Consider the following 10,162-nt stretch of genomic DNA (forward strand, 5'->3'; position numbering starts at 1 on the left):
GCATGGCCACTGCTCGTGCCTGAACACCTAACCCTTTGCCCTGGTAAACACCATTATAATTTTGGAGCATGTAACTGCCTGTTGAGCATTGGCACTTTGGACTTCCAGTGTGAGGAATAATTCCTCCCTAAAGTCTGGTCATTAACAGGCTTGTCATGTCTGGACAATGAGGGACCTCCTCCATTTCCAAGCTTCTTCGTTTCGTCTCTGATACTGCTCCAAACAAATGCAGTTTTCAGGCATTTCCTTTAATGCTCACAAATCAGGGGAGTTACTCTTGGGCTCCAGAATCCCAAAAAATTCCCTTGTGCCTCCTGAAAAATGTAAAAAGTCAGATGTGGAAGAGACTCCTCACCCAGTTCTGAAGGCTTGGCTTCATGCTTCAGCTTGCATAATGAATCACCACACCAGTTAGAAAGAGTAACCGTATGTAATAGAAGCCTGGCCAGAGGGAAGAGCTACCTGGCCATTGGCCTGCCTGTCTGCTACGTGCCCAGGTCCAATGGAGAAATGCCAACTTTGAAGTACTTCCTCAGTTTTTCTGTAATTCCACCATTTCTTAAGTCCATTCTCTTCCTTCTTGATTTTCGTGCATCTAATTCATTTACTCAATAATCATTATTTATCTCCTACTATACACCAGGCTCTATGTTAGGGATGAAATATTAGCACTAAAGATAACAGTAATAATCTTACTAACTGCCAAGCACTGTGCTAAAAAGCTTTACCTGCACTATCCCATTTAATTCTTACAACTCCACAAAGGCACAATTTCCCCCATTTTACAGATCATAAAGTTGAGATTCAGGAAGGATAGGACATTTACACAAGAGAACTTCTGGGCAAAGGTGGCAAAATGGCTCTGGATTAAATGATCTCTCTCCCCCAATATTTTACACAATAAAGATCAAAAGTAAAATACAATGAAACAGTAAAAAAAAAAAAAAAAAAAAATTACCAGCAAGTTCTACTTTTGCTACAAACAAATCAGCACCTACCAGATCCTATAGTCCCACAGAAAATAGCTATAAACTCTGGACAAAATGCAAAAACAACAACCTGAAGGCACAAGAGAGTAAACAGAAGCAGAAAGACTCTGGAGGGAGTCAAATCTTGGAAGAACATACTGGCAAGGGGTGCGCTACCTATTTCTGCAGTTTTTAACCTAGGAACAGGCTGAGATCAGCACTGTATGGGGAGGCTAAAACTCTAATAAAAAAAAAAAATCCATAGTCCTTCTGGCCTAAGAACCAGAGAACAGAGTGTGCTGAAATGTAAGCGAGGGAGGGGGCATATTGGAAAGAAATGATCCAAAGAGAGAAAGAGGCCCAAATTCTGTGTATAAACTCTGACCAAGATTCTCTCAGATCCTGAACCACACAAGCATAAGGCAGCCTGAAAGCAGCAGAACTAAAGAGATAGGGGAGCTGAGCTAAGAGTTGAACTGCTCTCCAAAGGGCAGAGTTTTGCAATTTCACCTAAGTCCATCCGCTTGTGAAAACAAAACATCAACATTCCAGAGTGCTATAATAGCATCTATAATCTCCACATCAAATAATGTCTATGATATAATTCAAAATTACTCAACATGCAAAGAACCAGAGAATATAATCCAGGATTAAGAGAAAAGACAACTGAGACCAACCATAGCATGATCCAGGTGTTGGAATTAGCAGATAGGGATTGCCAAGGAGCTATCACAATTATGCTCAATAAATTCTAGGAACATATACTTTCAATAAATGTAGGGCAGGAAATCTCAAATGAGAGATAAAAGCTATATTTAAAAATAACCAATAGGGGTGGTAGGTTAGCTCAGTTGGTTAGAGCGTGGTGCTAATAACACCAAGGTTGCCGGTTCGATCCCCACATGGGCCACTGTGAGCTATGCCCTCCTTAAAAAAAAAAAAAAAAAAAATAGCCAATGGAAATTCTAGAACTAAGAAATTCTAGTTTAAGAAATTAACAATTCTCTGGATGGACTTGACAAAAAAAGAGTCAAAGAACTTGTAGATCAATAGAAATTTTCCAATCTGAAGAATAGAAAGATAAAAAAATTGAAAAATATGAACAGTCTCAGGGACCTGTAGACAATATAAAAATATCTGCATACATATAATTTGAATTCTAAAAGTGGAAGATTCTATGCCAGGACAATATGCTTATCAATTTAAGTTGAACGATAAAAGTAAGAGAAAAAAGAAGTCTTTAGATATCCAGGAAGAAAAATCCAGTCACCTATGAAGGTGAAAAAAATCAGATTTTCCACTGCAGTGTACTATGGCAGAGGACAGTGAAGCAATGTCTACAAAGTTCCAATGTGTACAAAGAAAAAGTGACTCAGAAATATTACATCCCATCAAAATGTCATTCAAGTATAAATGCAAATGGCAGCCATTCTCAATTATGCAAGAATTCAAGAAATGTAGTATGTATGCATGCGTCTTCTTGAAAACATGAGCTCTACCTGATCAAGAATTGAATCAGAATAAAAAACCCAGAAATAGAAATGCTGAAGCAAAAACTCCAGTGGTGAGCATCAAACCCACATAAATATCAAAGCAAAGTAACAGAGAAGCTATGGAGCAGAATGGATTGTAACCATCATAATCTATACAAAGAAATAATACTGACCAACACAAAAATGGTAGGAAGGGAAAAGGAGGTGAGAAGAAGTACAACAGTGCTGGTCTGATATTTTCTAGTAGGCCATCAGTCAGTGGTATCTAAAATTAAAATATGATGTTTTTGAAAGCATAGTAACTCCAACTCTTAATAGTTTTTATAATCCTTTTTTGCCTTAACCTCACACAGGAGCCAGATAGCATGTACTAATAGCAAACATTTACTGAGTGTTTATCATATGCTTACTGCTCTAAACTCTTTACCCAGATTAATTTGTTTAATCCTGTTGATAACCCCAGAAAGTAGGGTCTATTACTAGCCCCATTTTACCAAAGAGGAAATGAAACACAGAGACGTTAACTGAACTACCCAAAGCCCCAAAGCTAGCAAGTCATGGAATCAGAATTCAAACCCAAATAGTCCTGCTACCCAGCTCAAGTACTTCACCCCCACTCTTTTTCATGGCTCGGTGAGCATGAAATGGGCGGGAAGGAAACAATAAGGGGTGGGCAGATATCCCTGAAATTAGAGTGTGTGCACACCTGCCCCCACCAAGGCATTCAGCTTCTATTTCTTTAAAAAACAAAACTGTGTGCAGCCAAGCAAAGTACTTCTGTGGATCTCTATGCAGACTGCTGGGCCCAGGCTGAGGCCCTGCTTTACAGGGGTTTGAAGGAACTGCTAATATCTCAATATTCCTTGCAGTGAAGAAACATTCATCTGAATTTCAGCAATCCTCGCATGTCACTAATTTCTAATTATTGTTGTTTTTTGTTGAATTTTTTTACCTATAAACAATCGAATATGGAATAATCCTATTACAATTTTTTTGTTTATTCATGTATTAATCCAACATACACATCCACTTGGAAAAATGTATAATCACGCTCACAAGTAATTTTATTTCTGAATAGTGGCATTTGAGGGTCACTTGTTGCTTTCTTCCTTGTACTTTTCTGTATAATATTTATCACTTTAGTAAAAACAAAGATTTTTGAGAACATAAAATGAGAAACTTGTTTAAGTTCACATAGCTTGAAGCCGAGATGTCAACTCATATCTCCTAGATTTTAAGAACCATGCACTTAACCATTTATCTTACCTTCTGCACCCTGGGGTTAAAGAAGTAGAAGTCTTAAAGTGATGGATATGCTAGGAACTATGGTGCATTTAAAGTGCTTGACACCATGTCCAGAAGACAGTAAGTAGTAAAGAAATGTTTGTGGTTATAATAACGGTAATTATTAGTATTCATTTCTACTATAGTATGTTATTAGAAATGTTATGATAGAAGAAGTACGGTATTTTGCCATGTATAATGCATACCCATGTTTTTGGCCCAAACTTTCAGGGAAAAAATCTTTCATTTTAATTTTTTAATTCAAAGTTTTATTTGTTTACATTTAGGTACTTGATTTTTGTATTATAAAGACATTTTAGCATTTATTTTTTAACATATTATGATACAAGAAATTTCATGTAACAAATAATTACAAAAGACCAGAACAGATACAAGGTACAAGAAATTTTATGCACCAGTAACAAATTTATGATATTTATGCATCATAGAAGGCCAAGAACTCTTCCTCGTTGCAAGTCCATCGTAAATTCAACAAAACTATCATGTTCCAGTGTATTATTTTGCATACGGACATCATATTGATTTCTAAAGTTACACTTTTAACTCATAAGCATAAACAAAAGAATTAAAAACATTTATATATACATAATTCTACCTATGTATAATATGCATCCTTATTTTTCCCTCACAAATTTGGGCAACAAAATGTGCATTATACATGGCAAAATACGGTCTATGATGGCCTGGAAACACAAAGGAGAAAAACCTGCTAATCCAAAAAGGTAGTCAAGGAAGGCTTCCTGGAAGAGGTGACAGAAGCTAAGGATTAAAGAGTCAGATTTAGCCAGGTAAAAGATAAGGAGAGCAGGGCATTCCAGGCAAGGGAAACAGCATGATGGATTAAAATAACTGGTATGGCTTTGGACTTTAAACTCAGTGGGAAGCCACTGGCAAGTTTGAAGCAGAAGAGCGTCCCACTGACATATGCCTTTCTGAGAGCTCACTGGCTGGCTGCCTGTGTGGAGCACTGGCTAGAGGAGAAAACTGGTTGTGGTTATTGCAATAGTCCTCCTAAGAACTGGTGGGCCCTAAGGCAGAGGCAGAGTGGATGGAAAGTTGTCTAGGACTGTTGTTCTCAAAATGTGGTCGATAGACCACTAGGGGTCTCTAAAGCCCTTTTAGGGGAGTTGCAAAATCAAAATTATTTTCGCGATAATATTAAGGCAATATTTGGCTTTTTCACTGTGTTAACCCTTGGCCTAATAATACAAGAGCAATGATGGATAAAACTGCTGGTGTCTTAGCACAATCAAGAAGGCACTAACATCCACTAACAGTGTTGTCTTCTTCACCACCATGTACACACAGAAAAAGATAAGTCAATTTCTCTTTAAAATACTATGGTGTAATACAGAATTGTACACTTGAAATCTATGTAATTTTACTAACAATTGTCACCCCAATAAATTTAAAACATTAAAAAATAAATAAAATAAAATATTCTTGACGAAGCAATAAAAATTACTAACTTCATTAAATCTTGACTTTGAGTACACCTCTTTTTCATACTCTGTATGATGCAAGAGAAAGGACACATAAAGCACTTTAGTTACAGAGAGAAACACAATTGTCTCAGAGAAAAGTATTTTCTTTTATGGAACACCATTTTTGTCTAAAAAACATGACTGATAAACTAAGGTTAGACATGCTTAAATATTTGGGAGACATTTTCTTAAGAATGGACAAGGTGAACCTGCCATTTCAAGGCAAACAACCAACTGCTCCTTGTTTTCGTTATTAATTGTATTTGTGGCCAATGATAAAATTTGAGTGTTCAGGCAAAAATTAGAATTTTGGAAATTTGTTTCCCCCAACTGTGAATGTGGCAACTTCCCAGTTCTTACATATATTTCTGAGGAGGTGGTTGCTATGAGCTGAATTGTGTCCCCCCAAAGAACATGATGAAGTGAAGTCCTAACCCTGGGTACCAATGAATGTGACCTTATTTTGAAATAGGGCCTTTGCAGATGCGACCAAGTTAAGAGGAGGTCATACTGAATTAGGATGGGCCCTAAATCCAGTGATTTGGTGTCCTTACGTAAAAAGAGGTCTGGATAAATGGACACAGACACGCACATGAGAAGAGGCCATGTGAAGATGGAGGTAGAGATTAAAGCCATGCAGCTACAAACCAAGAAATGTCAAGGATACCTGGCAACCACCAAAAGCTGGGAGACAGGCATGGAACAGATGTTCCCTCAGGGCCTCAAGAAGGAACCAACCCTGCCAACACCTTCATTCTGGATATCTATCCTCCAAAAATGGGAGAGAGTAAATTTCCGTTATTTTAAGCCATCCTGTCTTTAGTGCTTTGTTACGGGAGCTCTATTACCGTGGTGATAACAGCAAACATGATTATTTGATATTATGGAGGGAAATGCATCCACATGTGAAAGATGTGCATAACTCAGTGAGACAATATTTCCAAAAGCCCCATGTATAATGTCACAAAATAATGCATGGATAAAAGATCCATTCAAAGTGTAAAATAGACCAATAGAGTTGAATGTAAAAGAGTACGAAACGTTCGTTCTAAGGTTTCAGAATCCACATTGCAGTCAACCTTTAAGAATCTATTGTACTCGTGCTTTGGAGTAGTATCAAAGAAAACAATCTACAATGATCTGAAAAGGCTGTTAAAACACCCCTCCCTTTTCCAACTACTTGTCAGTGTGAAGCTGGATTTTCTCCCAATACTTCAACCAAAATAATATACTGGAACAGACTGAATGCAGAAGCAGATAGGTTTATCCAGCCATCTTCTATTACGCCAGACATTAAAGAGATTTGCAAAAATTTAAAACAATACAATTCTTCTCTATTTTTTTTTTTGAAAAATGGGGATATTTTCATTAAAATATTTTATTCATAGTAATATGTGATGGGTCTACTGTTATTTTAAATAAATATTTCAAACTCTCTGTTTTAATTTCTAATACAGTAAATCTCTCTAATTATAGCTCATATACATAGAGGCTTTTGAGGATCTTGAATGATTTTTAAGTGTAAAAGTATCCAGAGACCCAAGTTTCACTAAAAAGTAGAAACAGCAGGATTTGGAAAATGGTTAGTAGGGACTGAGAGAGAGAACAGACTTGGTTCAGTCCCAGGAACTATTCTCCTGATAGGGATTATGTCAAGAACAGGCTTTAAAGGACAGGTGATGTCTTGGGAGTGTGGAGTTTAGGTTGCCTGAGGTATGTTCCAGTGCAGCAGACCATTTGGCAAAGGGCTATGGCTGTAGAGGGTAGCTGTCTGAATACACAGAGAGTGCATAGCAGTCGCAATTGAAGGCCGGGGAAAGAAGAGTATTTGAAGGAAGAGAATTGCCCTGAGAAGAGAGCTCAGGATGGAGTTCACAGTTACACCAACATTGAGGCATTATGAAAGAGCCAGCTAGAAACCAATCTATGAGTCACAAAAAGAGTATCCAGAGGGAAGAGAAACCTCTCAGGGAGGGTTGTCACAGAAAAAAGCAAGGCAGAATTTTCAAGAGTGGCAGGAGCAATAGCAACAAATATAAAGATATGAACTGAGTCACTGTTGACTAGATGAAAGCAGTCTAGAGAAAGAGAAGTCATGGAGGCAGCAGGCATGGGCTGCTCTAACGTAACCAGCCTGAGGTCCAGCAGAAGTTACGGTCAATATATGAGATGGGTGGGAAGAAGGCCAGAGGAGAAGCAGAAATTCAAAATTTGGAAAAGTGAGGTATACACAATAGAACAAGACCCTCCAATGAGGCCAAAGGATAGGATTTTCAAGTGCTCAGGAGACGGTGAGGTAGAGAAGGCAAGACCCTAAGGGCTTTGGAACCAAACTATCTGATCAAGTACTTACAGTTGCCATTTGGTAAGTGTTGTGTCCTCTCAATATTCATTTGTTGAAACTCTAATCCCCTCTAATCCCCAGTGCTATAGTATTTGGAAGTGAGGCTTTGGGGAGATAATTAGATCCTTAATGAAGGTGGAGGCCTTATGATAGGACTGGTGTCCTTTTAAGAGACAAGAGAACTTGCCCCTCTCCCTCTCTCTCCCTTCCTCCACCATGTAAAGATACAAGGAGAAGACAGCCACCTATAAACCAGAAAGCAGGTCCTCACTAGACACTGAATCTGCCAACACCCTAATCTTGGACTTCCCACCCTCCAGAACACTGAGAAATAAATATTTGTTATTTAAGCCACCCAGTCTATGATATTTTGTTACAGTACCAGGAACTAAGACACGAGGTAAGGGATTTGAAAAGCTACTTAAGTTCTCTGTGCCTTAATTTCCTCTTCTAAAAATATGGAGAGCAATAGTATATACACCTTAAACCCAGCATGAATTAATATGCATTAAGAATTTAAAATGCTGTCTGCCAAACAGAAAATGCTCAACCAATCCCTGTTACTGCTGAGACTGCAGGGAAGGGGGAAAGTTCTGGCATCCATCGACAGTCCACAGTTTCTAGGTTTGAGGGACAGAGCTGAGATGGTGCCTGCCTGATGTCCCCTCCCTTCCCTGGAGTCCATATGAGGCAGGCAGGTGGTCCCGTTAGAGTTTGAGTGTGGCATAATTTTAAAATATGATTCACTGGGACATAAACACAATAGTGCTTTCTTTTTCAATTACTGTCTACAACCACACTCTTTCAAATGCTCCTTTCTGGCTTATTAAAAGATAGTTTACAACTTTAAACTCACCTATACAGGCTGGAGTTGTGTTTCTGAGGAGGAACCGCACTTCCAGTGAGGGACGGCCAGGAGCAGGGGGAGAGGGGATGGTCTCCCTTTCCCTAGCCAGCCACTGTGAGATCCCTCCTACAGTTACTGCTGCTTCTCTGGCTAACTCTGGCTGACCCACTTATCCTCCGCGTTTCGGGTGTCTAAGTGCTGAGTCTGCTGTGGGTTCATCTGAGAACTCTTCTGAGGGACCCCAGATAGGAAATCCAGCGTGGCTCAACTCCCTCACTCCACTGCTGCTTGCACCCAGCGGTCTGCCCCTCTGCTGGATGACCTGGCACAGTGCACAGCCTTCCCAAGGGGAGGAGCCAGCAAGGCATGTCCACTTGACCTTCACCATCTTGAGCAGGGTACACGACTGCTTGTCTTTGACAATTCCCCATCTCCCCATCACCCTCCTTCCACCCCACGCTTAAGGGGAGACAGTGTTTGTGGGGGTTGCTGAGGGCAGCAGGGCCAGTTCTGCTACTTCTTAATAAGCCCCAGGAAAGCAGCTGCACCTAAGTTGGCAGCTCTCTTTAGAAGGGAGCGGAGGAATACTACTGCCTGTTGTTTTTAACTGTGTGCCTAAAGTAACAAATAGGAAAAGCCCTCCTCAGCCTGTTAGGTAGCTAGCTGGAAGGGGATGAGGTGCTGGCTTAGAAAGGCACACCGGGCCAGTTTTCAAGGTACTGATAAGTATTTTGGCCTGATCTTGAATTTCGTGGAGACTTTGAAGTGCTTGCCATCAAAGGAATGACATGATGAGATAAGGGTTTCAGAAGAATCGGTTTGGTGGAAGGTCAGGAAATTAGAAAATGAGTCAGGAGAGAGATAACCAGAGTCTGCACTGGGAGTGACGGGAAGAGAACAGAGTCCTTGCAGAGTAAAAATGAAGGTCTGCCTCTGGATAGGCCTTCCTGGGCTCAGGCCGTTACGGACATATCTGCACACCATTGCTGTGCTCTGCCCACCCGTTAGAACACCCCAAACTCAAATGAGGGCCCTAGAGCCAACTGTGTGCTTATCTTGGCCATGGAGACTCTTTTCTGTCTGTATCCACAGTTGGGCCTACTCCCCATTTCCTGACCCATCGTCATAGCTTGGGTTTTCCAGAAGTAGACACTGAAATGGAGTTTGGGGGTGCACTATGCTTTTTAGGGATCAACACCTATGAAAGGAAGAGGAAGGAAGCAGGATTGGGCCCAGAAACAAGTTGAACAGTGTTACAGACCTGAAAAATCATGAACCTGGTGGGAAGATCTGGAGCAAGGGCTGTCTGTCAGTGTCTCAGCTCAGGCACAGCCGTCCAGGGTTTTGTACCCCCACTTCACTCAGCCCAGGATGCAGGCTGCCCCACCAATGGCATGGCCACCCATGAGGCCGCTGTACAGCTGAGACAGAGTCTGACAGAGCTGACCACTGGAGGCTGCTTGCTGACCAGTCCCACAACTTGGCAGCAAACCTCGCTTGGAGGGGGTATAGACAGTGCATCTCCATGACTTCCGTCCTGTCTTCCTGTGGGGACAGAGTCCCAGAGAGCAGTTTCCTGGCTCTCCGCCTCACATGGAAAGGAGCTGGCTCGGTTATTAGATGGCCATCATCTGTAATTAGATGGCCATCTGCTGTGGCTGGGTGGCCATGAGTTGTTACCAGTTAGCCATTAGCCACTAATATAACTGCTGTGACTATGC

At 40.6% G+C, this 10,162-nt stretch overlaps 1 protein-coding gene across 1 annotated transcript in view; it reads right to left on the reverse strand.

Moving 5' to 3' along the window:
- The window catches only part of ST6GAL1 (ST6 beta-galactoside alpha-2,6-sialyltransferase 1), a 180,468-nt gene extending 171,725 nt beyond the window's left edge, over positions 1–8,743 (reverse strand). Inside the window, exon 1 of the mRNA XM_033127467.1 lies at positions 8,451–8,743. The gene's annotated coding sequence lies outside the window, so the exon portion shown is untranslated. The remainder of the gene's footprint in view (positions 1–8,450) is intronic.
- Between the last annotated feature and the right edge of the window lie 1,419 nt (positions 8,744–10,162).

Source organism: Rhinolophus ferrumequinum, chromosome 2 (genome assembly GCF_004115265.2).
Source record: "Rhinolophus ferrumequinum isolate MPI-CBG mRhiFer1 chromosome 2, mRhiFer1_v1.p, whole genome shotgun sequence".
NCBI classification, from domain to species: Eukaryota; Metazoa; Chordata; class Mammalia; order Chiroptera; family Rhinolophidae; genus Rhinolophus; species Rhinolophus ferrumequinum.